The following is a 19,526-nucleotide window of genomic DNA, read 5'->3' as shown; positions in this document are numbered from 1 at the left end:
TTAATAAAGTATTAAATAGACTAGCAGCATGGGACTATACTTTTAATTGTTTTGTATTATTATCCCTTTATTGTCAAAATGGAAGCGAAGTTTCGCTATATTGCATAGGTTCAATCCATCGTCTTTATCAAAAGAATGTCCAAAGTTTTTCACGTAATTTGACCTTGACCTTGATCGAAATGCATTTCCTTGGCTTCTGGTGATCTCATAAGTATCACCAAACCAATGGCTATTCCAAACCTACTTGGAAATGACTCCTTAAATGTTTTTTTTTTACACTGTTTAGTTCCAAAATTAAACGCGTTTGAACATTAGACCCGATGGACTGGCGGCCATCTTGGATTTTACCTCTCACGGTCCTCAGAGGTCAAATCTGACTTCCCTCCACATCTGAAAATAAACCTTATGGTATTCACTAACTATGTCAGAAAATTCATGCTTTTCTCCTAAAACGCACAATTATTGTGCTTATCCGCTGTACTACATGTGTGGTTCCCACCATGAAGCGTGGTGGAGGCGGTATGATGGTGTGGGGGTGCTTTGCTGGTGACACTGTCGGCAATTTATTTAGAATTCAAAGCACACTTAACCAGCATTTCAACCACAGCATTCTGCAGCGATACGTCATCCCATCTGGTTTGCGCTTCATGGGACCATCATTTGTTGGGACAATGACCCAAAACACACCTCCAAGCTGTGTAAGGGCTATTTGACCAAGAAGGAGAGAGATCGAGTGCTGCATCAGATGACTTGGCCTCCACAATCACCCGACCTAAACCGAATTGAGATGGTTTGGGATGAGTTGGAATGCAGAGTGAAGGAAAGGCAGCCAACAAGTGCTCAGCATCTGTGTGAACTCCTTTAAGACTGTTGGGAAAGCATTCCAGGTGACTACCTCATGAAGCTGGTTGACAGAATGCCAAGAGTGTGCAAAGCTGTCATCAAGGCAGAGGGTGGCTACTTTGAAGAATCTAAAATATTTGAAATACATTTTGATTTGTTTAACACTGTTTTGGTTACTACATAATTCCATATGTGATATTTCATAGTTTTGATGTCTTCACTATTATTATTCAATGTAGAAAATAGTAAAAATATAGAAAAACCCTTGAATGAGTTGGTGTGTCCAAAATTTTGACTGGTACTATATATACATATATGTATATACATGCACATCAGATCCCATTACTGTTGTGGGTACCAGGAAGCACAGCAGCTATTGCTGCATACATCCTGACCAACAAGAAATACCTGCAACACATTAACCTGTCTGCGGTGCACCAAATAGTTCTGAGAGCAGCTCGGAACAATTCTGGCTAAACAGTTGCATCGGCTCCATCTATTAGCCATGAGGTTGGAAGAGCTCCAGCCTCCTACATCTCCACAGGATTGTACTGCAGCCAATACCACGAAGATAATTAACTTCTCAATTTTATCAACCAGTCAATCTCAGGCAGGGAACATCCATCGACACATGTTTCGGACTTGTTAGCCCTCAACAGTGTGGAGCAAAAGCTCCTCCCCATTCTCCTTTTTTCCCATTCATCTTTACCCTACTTATTGTGTTCAACTGTTGCCCTGCTGCCCCACTGTCAGTTTCTACTAATTTGGTCATTATGCTCTTCCAAGAACATCAATCTTGCAATGAAAGAAAAAAGTGAGACTATTATATGTTTTATCTTTTATCCTTTTTTCCATTTCCAACAACATGATCAGATACTATAGCCAGTGTAACACAGACTGCCCTTAGAGTCAAATAAGGCTGCATAAGCTACACTTGGTTACAAATACCACTTGCATGAAAATACCAATGCTTTACCCACCCTCCCTCCCCCATTAAGCTGCCTGACACGTTTCATCACTTGTTGGTGCATCATCAGTGAGAGCAGAGAAGGAAATGTGCAACACCAATGCTGCTAAACATGGGAAAGAATAATTAGGTCATAGCTGATTGTCATTCCCTCCAATTATGTGTGAGAGAAGTGATTGGGCTTTTAATATATCAAAGCAGGACACAGACATTGAGACAAATTTTTACATGGATTCCAAGAATATTGGGAGACAATGAACAAATCAACTCTGCATATGGTACTTGAAACTGAGAAGTCAGCATAACAAGTTGTATGCTCAGATGAATACACTGAATAGGATAGTAATATCGTTTACGTTACGATGATAAATCCTTCCGATGTACAATTTGAAATCACATTCCACTTCAGGAAGATATAATAACAACATGTAACACACAATAATGTGGAACACAACTTGGAAACGCATAAAACAGGGAGATACAACACATGCTGGAAAGTAATATAAAATTGGTGAATAAAAGCACAAACAAGCCTGGATTACAGAGCTCCATATTTTGAATATCAACTGTAATTGGGGGGGGGGGGGGGCAGATGTTTTTTTGCAGCTGTTGAAAGGAAAAAGCTATGAATCTTACAAAAGAGATTGTGTAAGTGAATCCTCAGTGAGTGGATCAGTGTCCTTGGAAACAGAAGGTCAAATCAAACCCTAACAAGCAAAAGCCCCAAGGTGAAGCACCATTCTAAAAGATGGTGAAGCACCCATTCAGTAAGCTCCATGTGACTTCATCCTTCATCCACATTTTCAATGAGAAAAAAAGAACCCCACCACTTCCCATTAGTCAAAACCATCCCCCTGGAGGACAGATGGGTTGTTTAACAAACCGTGAATTGTGACGCATCGTTTGCAACAACATCATTCATCAGTGTTTGTGCTCAGCCACAAACATTTCAGCAGCCACCAATGTAAGCGTCATGGCCTTACAAGCATCAAAATGGCGAATGGCATTATAATGGTGGCCTTCCAGCCCAGCAGCAAAAATCACCTTCTTTATCACTGCAGCAGTGAAGTCCGATCTGAGAAATTATTCAGAGGAACTCTGGCTTTTATGGCATTTTTGTGGAACAAATTATTTCATGGAAACCTGGGTTTTTATGGCAAGGGGTACGTGAAGTTTCCAACCCCTCTGACAAAAGTAGAATAACAAAATAAGTGATCTTTCAGCTTAAAATGTTTAAAGCTTAAAATATAAAAATGTTAGTTTGTTGAATCATTAATTTCATTTTTTAAAAAAGTATAAAAACAGTCATTGCAAAAATTGATTTTTCTATTTGACAACTGGAAACTTTCCTCCCATCTCTTACATCATGCAGTGTTTTGCCATTTTACAACTGAGCTGCTATTTGTCCATACCGCGCTGATAAAATTACAACAAGGACTCCTTTGTTTGTGACACGAGCATTTGTTATCTGAAAGACTTGATCTTGTGTACTGCATAGATAACGGCCTGAAGGGATGCTTTCAGGCTTGTAATTGTGTCTCAACGTAATCCTGCTTGTCTCGACATGCTTTCTAACTCTACTTTTGCTCTCATCCCTCACATGCTCTCTCAGTGCTATTCTCATTGCTCACGCTGCTATGCAAAACCGTTTCACTCTCACTGTCCTTCAAACATTATCCGTCTGTCCCTCCATCCTAAGGCTGTGCACAATTTCTGCACCTGAAATGTACACTCTCAAAAATGAAAGGTGCTCTGTTTATTCCCTCCACCACCGGAGGTGAAGGAGGTTATGTTTTCCTCCCTTTCTGTCTGTTTGTCTGTCTGTTTGTGTACGGGATATCTCAAAAACTTGTTTACGGATCCGGATGAAATTTTGTGGACAGGTTCGGTGTGTGACAAGGACGAACTGATAAAATTTTGGTGACGATCCGGATCCGACTACTACTTCACCATTGAGAGATGGCGCCAAAAACGATATATAGAAAGATATCTCAAAAAAGTTGCAGAGGGATTCAAATGAAACTTGGAGGACAGGTTGGGTATGTGACGAGGAAGAATTGATTCGATTTTGGTGAAGATCCGGATCTGAATCCGACCACTAGAATTTTTACAGTGATCTCCACCATTGAGAAATAGGGCCAGAAACGATACAGGACTGTATAGCATTATATTTCAAAAATGTATTGGGCCCGATAAGTTCTCACGGATCAGGTATTGCGTGGTGGAGGTATGTATGCACGCTACCGAGTGTCCTAGTTCAAAACTGTTGTCATTGACATCATGACGAGCAGGAAATAAAGATTGCTTGACAAAATCAATCCGTAAACACATTAGGAACTGTCATTGCTTTAGATTTCACCAAATGTTGAGATCACAATAATTGGCAAGCAAGTCACAGCAGACTATTTGTGGTAACGATTCTCCTAAGGTTGGTAATCGCTTGTATTTCTCACAATAAAATTTTGCATTTTTTCAATTAGGACGACTTCTTCGTTTGTGGCTTTTAAGAAGTCGTCCTAAATGAAGCACCGTTCCTACATTACCAAGCAGTTTAGTAGTGCATGACAGTTTAATGCTGGATTGCTGGTTTCAAAAAGACGATGATCATTAGACAATAACCTTGCAGTTTTACCCAAAATGGGCAGTTATGAAAACTTTAGTTTTCGAACAAACGTCCATTACCGAATTCATACGATTCAGTCAACTTTCTGAAGACAGGGATATTGTATTAGTTTCCAGAAAGTAACATGACACTGGGATATTTTGTTCGGAGTCGAAGTGATGTGGCACCTGTTCTCATGACAATAAATTATACAAAAACTTGTGTACCCTTTGATGAAAACAATGAAAACGTCTGAAAACCTCATCCTGTATTTACAATCACAAGTTTGCAACATTGGTCGGAGTAGCAGCAGCAAGTCAACCATGCAAGCTTCGAGTTAAATTGTAAGGCAGTGCTTGGTGTTTTAAAGTTTAATATGGTTCCTGAGCCATTGGGAATTTTTCAAAACTTCCTTCTCTGCTGTTTGTACTTCTTGCCATTCAAATAATCAGACTTAGCACAAGGCAGTTTGTGTTTTGCTGACCTGAATACTTCAGGGATAATACCTTTGAAGTACTCTTATTGTTTGTTTTTTCGGTGCTCCCCAACAAAACTGAAAATCGGATTACGTCTTGTCTATAGTCCCAAATGCTGAAAGGAATACAGGTAAAAATTCTCAGTAACCAAACACAAACTTCGGAAGAGCCTGGAGACTCAAGGCAATGCTTGAACTTCTGAGTCATTTCATGTCATAGCCGACAGGACTCATGGCAGAGCCAGGTTTGGGTTGGTGTAATGATTGTATGATACAAGTGTGTGGATGAGCAGTTTTAGATTTAGAGGCTGCTTCCTCAATTGCTTCAAGTTGTCCATTAGTTTTTCCCATAGAGCGGATAGAAATGTATACAATAGCATGGTCCATGTACAAGTAGTCAACACATCTCAATGTATTAAATAGGGAAACGTTAGCTAAATAATTGTCTTGTTTGAATGTGTACCACGCAGGGGGTGGTGTGTGGTAACATCTGTGTTGATGGCAGCCACAACCCTTCAATCTACCACACGGATGTGATTATATTGCCGATGTTGTGGAGCTGCAGCTTTCAACTGAATGTCCTTCAAGGACATTGCACCATCTTCATGTATCACGACTTGCTCTTGAAGTATGTTGATATCCATTCACACAGCAGTGTACACGAGTGCGCTTGAGCTTGGAGTGGTTATTCAGGACATATTATTTCCATGAAGAGTAGGCAATTTGTCACTGGCACCTTGTACAAATTCAAAATTCCTACCCAAGTCAGTTCTCGTCGAACGCCAAGCCTGGTGAGCATGTTTGTGAAAAACTTGGGCAAAACGCCTCCAAACAGCTGACCCCAAAGAAGGTGGGATCAATTAGGGACATGAAAGTATATTCGTAGCTGCGGTCATTGTCATAGTACTTGCGATATCGTTTGATATGCTATCATTGAGGCACATATATGAGGACAAAACATGGATTGTTTAGGAATTTGGACATCAGGTATTGACATTCTCACATTGCCTCAGCTGCTGGGCATGCACATTCACTTCTTTGCTACAAGTTCTCATTCTTGGGAGGTCATATAACCCGAAAGTAGTTTGTCAGAATTTTATATCACATAAAAATTGATGTGAATACTGCAGCACCCTCAAGTCTTTTAAGTTATTTCTTATTGTAAAAAAAAAATCCAGCAAGACAAATCCATCATGCACAGTAGAATAAAAAGAACTCTGCCACCTCAACAGCAAATGGTATGTGTTTGTCTCATTTCTGACCTTGTCTGAAAGCAAACTTTCTCTATGATGTATGCATTCAGCATGACCAGTTCTCATGAATAAAAAGCAACACTCATGCGGAGGTCAAGGGGGTCACTGTCGGCTCCCCAGTCGGGCGAAGGGCAGCACCTTTGTTGGTGAAACTCCCTGAAGCTATGAGGTTTTTTTTTTAATAAAAACACTGTATTTAAAAGAGCAATGTGGTTGTAAGTATTTAAATATGCCAGAAATGTCTAAGATGATGTTAAGGTTACACTGCATGCAAAGACAAGCTGTTTGCATCATGGTAATTTGAAATGAGACAAAATGCTGTGAACACGGGGTAAATGGTGTCTGCAGAAGGTATGGAACGGGATGCAGGACACTTTTGTTTAAAATGTGAAAATAACATAAAATTTAGGAGGATTTGTCACAGTGTATCTATCATTTACAATGTGCTTATCAATAACTACTTATGTGCTACATTTATATGTCTTCAGTTTTAAAACAATTCCACAAAGCATACAGCTTTCATGCAACTTTGTAATAATAATGCTTTCCTCCATTAAAATATAAATTTCATTGTCAACATGAGATATGTATCCCAAGAAGTATGAATCTTTCAGCACTCCGAAAACCTACCAATAAACGAATGAACACAAATTTTATACAGAAATCAATGTAGCTCAGGGTGACCATCGTAACATTGTGAAAGAGGCAAACAAACGAGGCAAGGTTTGTAAAAGGAGTGTTCCCCTTGCATTATCTTTAAGGAGGGGCTACTTATGCCCTCAACCATCCTTGACCGTGTCGTGGAACGTCGGTCAAGGCCCCTGAGCGAATGAGATGCAAGAGGACTCCCCTGAAAGTTGTGGTCCACACGAAGTTCAGGATGATATTTGAGTGCTCATTATCTTCTATGTTGCCATTGCGTCACACCAGCAGCAATTGAGCCACACCGCTGACACGCTACGTATGATGGAGATTCGAGATGGTGCAAACTTAATTTTATCGAGCTTGAGGTGAGAAAAGCTTTCAAACAAAGACAGCCCAAGCTCGTGTTTCTTCCCAGTAAGTCGTTTCCTGGAAATTTCTGCAAAATTGAGGGAGATCGATTCGGGATTCCTGCCTTTTCCTGCTTTTTTTCAGTTAATGCTTGGAAAATTTGGGCTCGAACAATCTCTAGTGGCAAGTGTAGATGTGCTTGCATTTGTGTAGTGTGTTAATGCGTTAATTTTTGCGTTAATCGCTCAGGTGGTTGAGGAGAAAACAAATTTAATAACGAGTAAAGGTGAAAAAGTGAAGGTGGAAGAAAAAAACAGAAGAAAGTGAGGACCTCAGCCCACGTTCCACAACATGGTCAAGGATAGTTGTGAATACTATTGCTAGTTTTATGATATCTGCTGTGACCAACTGATTTCCAAAAGTAAATATAAATGAAGAAACTCAAGTACCATTAGTTTCTAAAGACCATGGTGAGTTTGACCATGTAAAATTAAATGAGGACATAATGTATGCGCTTCTCATTTGTAATGTAAATCTCTATAACTCCATCATTTTCCACCTTTGGAAGAAGAGCAAAGAGAGTTGCTGGAATATGTGCCCTTTGGTGCAGCATTCATTTGTCACTGTCTGGTTCCTGCTGCCAAATCGAGACTCGTGTGCAGAAACGTGTCCAGGTGTGATGGCTTAGAGCTTTGAGTGTCCATGCTTGGCACACACCGATATTATTTTATCACTGCAAAGGAAATTGCTTGTGCATGATAGGATCGTTCCTACCAATCTAAATTACGAGACCAAATAATCGTTTGTGACATCATTGTCACAATTTAACATTTGGGAAACAATATTACAATCTCTGTACAACAATATCTATATATATATATATATATATATATATATATATATATATATATATATATATATATATATATATATATATATATATATATATATATATATATTTCTGAAAAAATGGATTCCTCCTTGTGTTGATGATGTCAATTAACCATCCATGCAAGGTCAAACCTGAGCATAGCATTGGTATAAGTACAGGAAGTAGGTGTGACCCACTTCAAATGAGTTGTTAAGTGGTTAAAGCCCACATGTGTTACATCAGAAGCATATGTTTCATTCCCAAGCTTCCCCAGAATGGAGTCATCAATCATTCAATTTATACCACAGTTTGTGAGAAGAAATATTGCAACACATTACTATGTTTGAAAATCGTAGTCTTTTGGACCACTGCCCTTTAATTCAGGGGAAATGTCATAAGGTGGGTAACTTTTTGGTGAACTGTCCAGGGAAGAAAAAGTTATATGTTATAAAAACATAATTTTACGTTTATTCCACTCAGCTGTTGAATTAATACCAGGTGGGGTTGACTCTGTCTGTCATCCTTCCAAGGTCGGCAAAATGAGCGCCAGCTTGCTGGTGTCCTGTGTCGGAGTGGCGACCCGTCCAGGATTGTGTCCAATAGCCAAGGAGACTGCTCAGGCAGCATCAACGCTCTGCACAGAGCATGGACCCAATGGATGGATGGATCGTCAGTGCGTCAGTGGTTAGAAATAGCTATATATAAATATATACGTATGTAAAAGATATTCACCCCTGTTTTATGGTTTTTCTGTGAGCAGGATATCTCAAAAAGTTTGGATGAATTCGGAATAAACTTGGTGGACAGGTTGGGAATATGACAAGGACGAATTGATTCGATTTTGGCTAATATCTGGTTGAAATATAGATATTTTTCAATTTTCCAAATGATTCCACACCATTGAGTGTTTGGGCCAAAAAACGATATGCATCATGATATTTCAAAAAGTTTTTGGGATGGATTTGGACGAAACCTGGTGGGCAGGTTCGGTGTGCGGCAAGGACGAATCTATTCGATTTTGGTCAATCCGCATCCGGATTCGGAAACTAAATTTTTTAAAAGTGATTCTTCACCATTGAGAGATGGGGCCAAAAACGATATATGGTATAGCACGAAATTACCAAAAATTGGGGATGAAATATGACAAAACCTGATGGATGAGTTGGTTCGGTGACAAGAACAAGTCTATTAGATTTTGGTTAACATCCGGATCCGGATCTGACCTATCAGTGGGATGCATAACATATACTGTATAGCCTGGCGGAGGTCTGTTCTAGTCTTTCGTTTAATTATAACTACGTTACTCGTTGTCAAACATTTGCTGTCCTTGGGTAACTGACTCCGTGTGAATGATCCTTTTCGATTCATTCCCAAGGAATCAGATTTTGCAGGAATTCTGGGTATAACAGGCTTGTGACATACATTTTCTTTGCCTTTCACTCAATAAATGGGAAGAAAAATTAGGAGTTAATGATTGGAAAAAAAAAGCATTATTGTGGCCTTATTGGTGTTCACCTTGAAAATTAAGACCATGAAAATGAGTGGAAAATCGAAGGCCATTGTGTTTCAAATTGACAGACTAGTTGATACCTGTGCATAACAGGTGTACACATAACAGCAGCAACCGTTCAACAGAGAAATTAATACATCAACGAGATTGCTTCATGATCAGGATAGGCATTATGTACAGAAATATCCAATCAATGGCAGAGTAATTAAGGAAACTGTAATGAACAAATATATCAGGGACATCGACCATACTACCATGTGAACGAAACTGGAAGGCGTTAGTTTTAGTTATTTTGTTTCCTTCTCCAGTTTCCTTTCGTTGCACAAGCTCGTCACCTCGAATTGAAACAGGACTTTTGAGTAGTGCTTCTGTTTATTCTCCTTTCAATAAAGCACATGGATGTGGGTAGCATCATTTGCTGGGGGACACAGCTGTGGAGGTGTAGGTTTGGGCAGGAAGTTGGAGTTTGGCCAGAGTGCCAGCCATAGCTCACTTACTCTTGTTGAGGTATCATTCACTAAGAGGAAGCATCTGTCTTTCTTCTGTCTTTCTCATGTCTGTGGGAAAGTATCCTATTCCTGGGATCTTTAATGTCCACCAATGGATGACAGTGGACGGGACGCACAGTTGCATGGGCATCCGAGGGAGAATGCACAAACTGGTGCCTGGCCATGCATGCAAAACAGCAGTATGACAGTTTATAGCTGGGCTGACATTCAAACCCAGACTACACAGCTCAGAGATGATTGTGCCTACCGATAGGCTATCCTGCCAGCCCTTTGAGTAGTACAAAGACCACATATATCAATTTATAAATACAAGTGGTCCACTCTGCTCTGCACACATTTATGTTCGATGGAAGGGCAATTGCTTATAAACAACCAAATCATAATATCAATCGTTATTATTTTGAATTTATTTGGCAAAAATGATGATCTGGGTGTTGTGACCCTCACCAGAGGAGAGGGTATTACATTTGCATCCGTTTGTTTGCCTGTCTGTTTGTCCGCACTGAACGTGAGTATGTGCATTACTTTCAGTTGACCCTTTAGAATTATAAGACTCTTTTAGACACCTAAAACACTTAAGACCCATAAAACTCTCAAGTACCCAAAGACTCTTTTAGACCCTTAAAACACTTAAGACCTTAAATGAGACCCTTTATAACCCGAAGACCCCTAAGACCCTGAAGACCCCTTTAAATACCCCTAAGATTCTTCACCATTGAGAGATAGGGCCAAAAACTATGTATAGCATGATATCTCAAAAAGTTGTGGACGAGTGATGAAAAAAACTCGGTGGATGAGTTGGTTCAGTGACAAGAAGAAGCCGATTTGATTTTGGTGACGGTCCAGATTCAGATCCGACCTATCAGTGGTAAACAAAATTTAAACTGTTCAGTCTGGCGGAGGTATGTGCTCTCCCGAGTGCCGTTCCCTTTCGCCAAGTTGTCACTCTGTGATTTTTGTTATTTGTTTGTTTGGCTGTCTGTCCGCACTTAACTTTCCTGTTTGTCTCTGCAACCATTTGTCAGATGGAGACGAAATTTTCACCATAGGAGCGACGACTCATGTGAAATGTTTTGCTGATAATTGGGATGTCATAGGTCACATGGTGCAGCAGCCATGTTGGAAAAACGGAAAAAAATTTGGACCTCTCTATCTCTGAAACCACACCAAGAAACTATTGAAACCTGCCACATAGCAAGTACTCCTCCTTGAGATGAGTGTGAATTTTGTGACGTCATTAGTTCCTTCGTTATGACGTCATAATTGCATATGCCAAACACTTCGCCTGATCAGTATGAAACTTTTTGAGGGTCATCGAGGGATAAAATGGTCCACAGAAATTTTTGATGATGTCATGGGTCACGTGATTTGGCAGCCATATTGCTGAAAAAAAATATAACTTTCAAAAATCTTCTCTAAAATGGCTGAACAGATTGATGTGAAACTTTACACGGATGACCGCCTATCCGTGAGGAACAAAAGATTCACGCATATGATGTCATAGGTCACATGGTTTGGCAGCCATATTGGATTTACCGTAAAACCTATAAAAATCTTCTCCAGACTGGCTGGACAAATGGAGGTTTCCCCATAAATGTTCCCCAAGGCATGTGTCTGCAAGTTTGGTAAGGAAAAATTGATCAGTCACATGGTTTGGAAGCCATACTGGATTGAAGAAAAATATTAAATTATGTTTTCTCTGGAAACGCTTAATCAATTGACATGAAACTTCACAATTATGATCTAGTTGTGATGTGGAATACATGTTTTAACTTTCAACTTGATCGGACACATGGTCTCGCAGCCAGAATTATTTATTTTTTGATCTGAGTTCTTTTTTTCTTTTTGATTTTTATTTTATTTTAAATAAGGCTCACTTGACTGTGCCTGGATGGGTTGGAGCGTAGAGAATTAGCAGCTGAAATGTGAATCCTATCCAGGTTCCTTCTGATGACTTATTTGTGTATAACAAGTCAAGGCTCATGTAAGAGCTGAAGAAAAAAAAAACAGATGTCCCCTCCCCCCCCTCAAAAAAAAAGGTGTCCGATCAAAGCGGGATGTCTTGGTACCTGGTCATCACTGCCAGCACTTATAAAGTGGCAGTTCTAATTATCTCTTATTAATTACATAATACACCAGTGCACAAACACCACACAAAATACACAATGCAAAACTACACAAGCACCACACAAAAAAAGTCCTTGCGAGGGTCTGCAGTGTTTGATTGCTCTTTTTTATTGCATTTCCTTGAAAGTCCTATGATTCATAATGGCCAATGTGTAAGGGTGTTGCACAAACAAATCTCAGCACAGATTTTGTTTTTTTTTGGTACACAAAGTCAAGGCTTGTGGATAAGCAAGGAGAAAGAACAGAACAGAAAGATCATCCTGAAAAGTGGTGGGGAAATAGACAAACACTAACATAGGGAGACATAACAGAGTGACACTTGGAAGAATTTGGAGAGTTGAACAATGAGAGTAAGGGAAGGAAGAGGACATAGTTGGGGTTGGAAAATATGGATACAAGCTTAAACACAGCAAGGAGGTGGCTGAGAGACAAGGAAAAGAGTTGGCCATGGATGCTGGAGGCTGGAGGCTGAGAAAATTGGAGAGCAATGCAAGGTGTCAGGATGTGTCAAATGGTCAATAGTTCCAGAGAGATGGTCTGATCTCTTGTCCAAGTTTCAGAGCCTCCATCCATTGTTGGGAGAGTAGCAGCAGCATATCTAGAGTGGATTTAATTGTCAAATTTGATTGTTTGAAGTCAGCTTATTGGAGAAAAAAGGGTTTGATGACACCTGTGATGATGGAAACCATGCCTTTACTTATAATTGGAAATCAGCTAATGGGTCTATCATTAAGAAGATTTTTTTTTTACTTTTTTGTGTAATGCAGTGATGTTGGCTTACTTCTAAGTAAATGCAGGAATGCGGAAATAATAGGTTAAACAGAGCAGAAACAGGATGAGTAGGAGCAGCAGAGCAGGTTTATAGCAGGCGCGTGCTGATATCGTATGCTCCAGTCCTTTGAAAGGGAGTTTCAAGAAGGATGGCATTTTTCCATGTCGTGAAGTATTCCAACTGATGCTATTGCAATATAATTCAAAATATTTTGAAAATCTTGAAATTCTTTATTGATTTCCCCACACAATACAACCCATGAAAGCATGTGGTGAAAACTGGAAGGTGTAAAGTGGACGGATTGAGCAAGGTAAGCGTGCAATACAGACATAAACGACACCATGCACAGCAGCATATCAATTCACCATACAATGCACACTGCTACTCATAGCCATGCACACTGACTTGCAATCCGTGCATGCTTGCCCACAAAGCAAACGACAAGATTGCCAGCACACTCTTCATATAAACCTCCCTGCGAACCCCAAAAAGATGTGACAGCACCAACCTATTACTCAGGAAATGCAAAAGCAGAGAAATGTTCACGTAAACACTCACATCCATCCATGGTACGATTTGACAGGGGGTTTCCCTGGCTGTTTTATTTTCTTTTATCCCTGGTGCTGTACTTGAAATTGCCATCCCTGGGGAGGGGGGGGGTCGGAATTTTCCCCTCCCCAACCTACCCCCCAACCGTCAAAATATTTTGTATTATGGTGAATGAATGTATGAAATTTTAACATCTGACATTTAAAAATGATAAAAGCATGCTGCATCCTTTTTAAGCACGAGCTGATCTTGCTTGATGTAACGACACAAACACTAGGAGCCGAACTTACGAAAGGTGTTTTGCGAGCATATTGCTAACACCCGCCTCACCCTTAAACGCTTGGACCTTTGTTAATTTTACACAATGAAAGTACCAACCCTCAGTTAGAATTAGTGTTTTAGTTCATTTTACACAATGAAGGTACCGATCCATGATACATATTGATACCTCGGTTCTTTTTACACAATTAAAGTACCGATCATGGGCTGAAATTGGCACCTTGGATAATTTTACATAATAACAGCACCGATCCTCGGTTAAAATTGGAACCTTGGTTTATTTTATACCATGAAAGTACCGATCCTGGGTTTAAACTGATCCTGGATTCAAATTGGGAGTGAGGTGGCCCTAAAATTTTTGTGGTCATCTACCATTTTGGCTGTATTTTGGGAACATATATATACATACAAGATGAGAGTTTTGGTAATATATATATATATATATATATATATATATATATATATATATATATATATATATATATATATATATACATATATATATACATGTTGTTACGGCCATGGGTACCGAATGTATGATGAGGGGGTTAATCCTCATATCTCTTTGGAAGAACTGGACCTGGGGCCACCGCTCACAGGTACCTTTGTGGCGCGGGTTGCTTAACAAACAACGAACGTCAATCAGTTATCCACAAGTTCCAGTTTCCACCATCTAGTTTGCCTTTTAACGAGAGGTCACGTGGCTTCCTGACAGAGGAACGCACGATGCACCAATTTTACTTTGATTAGATCTTAAGTCCGGCGGCCGAGCGTTTACCGCTGTTACACGCTGACGATGACAGGTTAATTAGTTTGGGAATTACCTCCCAGTCTATCTAGGTTCGGACAGTGCTGGATCAATGGAAGGTAATAACAATCACGGACAGGTTGAAACGCCAACAAGGAATTTAATATTTAGAAAAATATATCAACTGAATAACTTTTTATTTCCTTGTCGTGTAAATGGATGAATTCAAATCAATCAAATGTTTAATCAACAAAATAATCTCAAACAAATAAATCAACAAGCATTTATCAAAAAATGGACAAAGAGCAGATGCTTATCACTATGCCTGACTTACCAATTAAACATGGGATATGGTTACCCAGCAGATCATTCAGGGTGGGGGGGGGGGAATAAATCCGGTCTCGACTTACTAAGGCAGAAGTTGTTGTGCGTCTCCTAAACCAACCCAAAATGTATGAGCATGCCTTGGTCCACTGCCAGCACCCTGCCCCGCCATGTGCTGTATCACGTGATTGGGTTTTCGTATATCATGACTCGCCCGCTAGGGGTGGCAGTAATGTACACCAGGACGTGCAATAAAGCGGAGTTGCTGCTAACACTCTTGCTTCTCGTGTTCCACTGCACCTCGTACACCACAGTTGGCTGACGAGGATGTTTGAAAATGGACATGTGCCCGTTTTCGTCGGAGACGACTTCGAATTGTTTTCAGAACAATTGGAATGCTATTTCCACGCGAATGATGTGGTCGACGAGAGCAAAAGGAAGTCGATCTTGCTCGCCTCGCTTTCGATGGAGCATTATCGACTACTGAGTGATTTGATGGCGCCGGACAAGCCCCGTGATGATGCGCTGTCGTTTTGGGACATTGTGCAGAAGATGAAAGCACACATGGCGCCGGAAAAGTCATTACAGCTCGCTCTTTACCAGTTCGATCGCCTCTCGAAAGGTGCAGAGGAGCGCGTCGCTGATTTCGTGGCGCGAGTGAAGCATTCTTCCATGGCCTGCAAGTTCACGGCGGAAGAGCGTCCAGCTCGGCTCAGAGATCGTTTTATCGCTGGTTTACAAGATGCAAAGATGGTTTCAGCGGTTCTACGGCTGAAGGGTGAAGCCATTACATTTGACTCGGCGGTCAGCACTGCTACAGCGGTCGAGCAGACTTGCGGGGATGTTCGGGCCATCACCGGCCACGCGGGATCGCAAGCGCCCCGGGACGTGCGCACGACCTTCGGTGCGGGTCGAACGTCACCGCGCGACCGCACGTGCGGCGAGGTGACCCTGCGGACGTGTTTGGGATGCAGAGGTCGACACCTGCGCCATGCGTGCCCGTATAAAGGCACCGTGTGTTTAAATTGTCACAAGGTGGGTCATCTGAAGCGTGTGTGCCGTGGGGCGCCGGCCACCGTTAAGGTCATGGACGATGATGTGCCAGGTGACCTCGGCGACCCGGGGCAGAACCGGCGGCCGTTGTTGAGCCTGTTTTCAATTGTCCCGGTGGTGGCGCACCCAATGACGGTGGAAATCGAAGTGAACAAAACGCCGATCACGTTTCAGGTTGATACGGGAGCGGTTGTGTCAATCAAAGGTGAACAGACCGTGCGTAGACTCAACGGCCTGAAGCTTATCAGGTCAAACCTCACGCTGTTCACGTACACCCGCTAGAAGATAACGCCAGTCGGGATGGCAGACGTGTCTGTGCGGTACCAAGGCCAGGTCGCCGCGCTTCCATTGTACGTTGTGCGGGGGAGGGGACCGTCTCTCCTCGGCCGAGACTGGCTGTCCCGCATCAGGCTAGACTGGGCCACCGTTCACCTTGTGCAACCCGTGCCGAGCCGGTGGGAGGATCAGTTGGAGAAGATTCTTCAAAGACATCAAGGTTTGTTTTGTGACGACCTTGGGAAACTCAAGGTCATGGAGGCAAAGCTCTTCCTGAAGGAGGGGCTGGTTCCTCGTTTTTGTAAACCACGACCGGTGCCGTATGCCCTGCGGGACAAGGTCAAGGGTGAACTGGATAGGCTGGAGGCCTGTGGAGTGATCGAACGGGTGTCGTACTCAGATTGGGCCACCCCGGTCGTCACGGTGCTGAAACGGAATGGAGACGTCCGATTGTGCAGGGACTTCAAGTCCACGGTTAACCCAGGGCTCAGTGTGGAGCAATATCCACTGCCGTCAATCGATGAAATATATGCACGATTGGCGGAGAGTCGATACTTCACGAAGCTAGAACTGCGTGATGCATATTTTCATCTGGCGATGGATCCCGGGAGTAGCGAGCTTTTGACAATCAACATGTGTCAAGGGCTCTATCGATATACCTGTCTCTGTTTTGGGATTGCTTCGGCCCCAGCCTTGTGGCAGAAAGCCATGGATCAGGTTTGCATTGGCCTGCCCGCTCAGACTGACCTGGATGATGTGCTCATTGCGGGGAAAACGGCGGACGAGCACCTTGCAAACATTGCCCAAGTGCTGACAAAGCTTGAAGCGTGCGGCCTGCGCTTGAATAGGGACAAGTGCGCGTTCTTCAAGCAGCGCTTGGAATACCTCGGGCACATCATCACGCCGGAGGGGCTGTTGAAAGGTTCTCGGAAGGTGGAGGCGATTCAGCACATGCCACCGCCTCGCGACAAGACGCAGCTGCGCTCGTTCATTGGTATGGCCCAGTATTACCAAAGGTTCATGCGAGGGCTCAGCTCACAACTTGCGCCTTTAACACGGTTGCTCAGGAAGGTTGAGCGCTGGGCCTGGGGGCCTGCACACCAGGCGTCGTTCGACCGCGTCAAGCGGCTGCTCACAAAGGATACGGTCCTCGTGCACTACGAGCCTGCGCATCCGCTCTTATTGGCATGCGACAGCTCTGCATATGGCATCGGGGCAGTGCTCTCCCACAGGATGGACGATGGTTCCGAGCGGCCTGTTTGTTTTGCATCCTGGACCCTGTCCGCAGCAGAGCGGGAATATGCCCAGATCGAGCGCGAGGCTCTCAGCCTCGTCTGGGGTGTGCAGAGGTTTCATCAATACCTGCTGGGGCGGCATTTCACTTTGCAGACGGATCACAAACCGCTTCAATTCATCCTGAGACCCGAACGCAGGGTACCGGTGGTAGCGGCCGCGTGAATACAGCGGTGGTGTCTGTTTCTTGCTGCTTACGATTATGATATTCAGTTCCGAAGCACCGAGAAGTATGCTAACTGCGACGGGCTCTCGCGCTTGCCGTGTGCGGAGGGTCCAGCTGCATCTGAGTCGGCCGGCCAGGTCGAGGTGTTCGTGCTGGGCCAGGTCCAAAGTGGGCCGATCACGGCCAGACAGGTCGCGGTGGAATCAGCTCATGATCCAGTGCTCGCCCGTATCGTCCAGGCGATTTCTACGGGGAATTGGAGTGATCTGCCTTCGACACCGGCATTTCAGCCTTTCACGTCGCGCGCATCGGAGCTGTCGTTGGTTCAACTGTGCGTTATGTGGGGAATGAGGGCGGTGATTCCACCGAAGTTCAGGCAGCAGTGTTTGGAAGAACTGCATGTCAGTCACCTTGGTGTCGTGAAGACCAAGAGTCTTGCTCGTAGCCTGTTGTGGTGGCCGGGATTGGACAAAGACATTGAGCAGTTGGTTGAGCGTTGCGCCACGTGCCAAACAGATGCTGATAACCCACGTCGAGCTTCGGGACTATGGCCTACCCCAGCAAGGGCCTGGCAGAGGGTCCATGTAGATTTTGCAGGGCCGGTTAATGGCAAAATGTTTTTGATTGTGATCGATGCATTCTCTAAATGGCCGGAGGTTGTAGTATTGCCGCATACATCAGCAAACATTACAGTAGAGAAACTGAGGACGATCTTTGCTCATAAAGGTTTACCGGAGATCATGGTTTCTGATAACGGTCCCCAGTTCATCGCAGGTGTATTTGATGAGTTTATGCGTCAAAATGGTATTTGACATCTAAGGTCCGCACCGTATCATCCTGAGATGAATGGGCAGGCTGAGTCATTTGTTAAGATGTTGAAACGGGCTTTGCGCAGGGGGGGTGTTGCACCTGTGCAGACGGTGGTCGATGTCTTTTTGCTCCATTACAGGAACGCGATTCATCCTGTCACGGGTGATTCTCCTGCCATTCGTCTCTATGGACGGGCATTGCGGTCCAGACTGGATTTGCTGCGACCAGGAGGGTCGGGGAGTGGGGCGGTGTCGCGTCTGACGCTGCTGCGTGGTTTTGATGTGGGACAGCGGGTAATGGTGTGCGATTATTTCCACGGTTCCAAATGGGTGCTGGCTGTGGTCTCTGTGGTACTGTGGCCGGCGAATTGCATGGTGCGGACTGATAGTGGGGAGGTGTGGAAGCGGCACGTGGACCAAATGTATGATCGCTGTTCAGCGTCACCCCCCCTCCCCCGGGCCGAACGATGTAGGACCCCCACCTGTAATGTCGCCGTGGCCAGACGTTGTATCGCCAGGGCCGGATATACCGATGCACACGGGGTCTTCACCTGATTCAGTCCTGCCCGAGGACGTCGGGCAGGCTGGTCGGCCGGGGGCGGTTGTTATTGCGGATGGCGCAAGTCCGGCGAGGGTGTCACCTCGACCGAGCCGGGAGGCGTCTGAGCCTGGGCCGTCTGGCGTTGCTGCCCGTCCGGGGCGGGTCAGGGTGCGGCCGCGGTACTTGGAGGATTATGAGTGTTGATTGGTTTCGGTTGGTCATGTTATGATTGCCCTTTCATCATTTGACTTGTCATTTTACGAGGGGAGGAGTGTGCTGTATCACGTGATTGGGTTTTCGTATATCATGACTCGCCCACTTGGGGTGGCAGTAATGTACATCAGGACGCGCAATAAAGCGGAGTTGCTGCTAACACTCTTGCTTCTCGTGTTCCACTGCACCTCGTACACCACAGTGTACCCACCTGCAAAGTCTCGAACACCAATACACATCACGTCGTCACCTCCAGGAACCAGGAACATCAAGAATTAGGTACGCCAAGAACCAGGTCCCGAGCAGAATCAGCAGGAATGTTCCAGCTGTCACCAACCATCAGGAGCTATCAG

The 19,526-nt window shown here is 43.5% G+C and overlaps 1 long non-coding RNA gene across 1 annotated transcript in view; it reads left to right on the top strand.

Moving 5' to 3' along the window:
- The window catches only part of LOC147024128 (uncharacterized), a 76,599-nt gene extending 69,262 nt beyond the window's left edge, over window positions 1–7,337 (top strand). The window contains exon 4 of the long non-coding RNA XR_015058884.1: window positions 5,358–7,337. This is a non-coding gene — a long non-coding RNA (uncharacterized LOC147024128). The remainder of the gene's footprint in view (window positions 1–5,357) is intronic.
- The last annotated feature ends 12,189 nt before the right edge of the window (window positions 7,338–19,526 follow it).

This window comes from Eptatretus burgeri, chromosome 6, assembly GCF_056783735.1.
Source record: "Eptatretus burgeri isolate ZD-2024b chromosome 6, Ebu_testis_v1, whole genome shotgun sequence".
Taxonomy (NCBI): Eukaryota; Metazoa; Chordata; class Myxini; order Myxiniformes; family Myxinidae; genus Eptatretus; species Eptatretus burgeri.
This window is presented reverse-complemented; position numbering and strand designations above follow the sequence as displayed.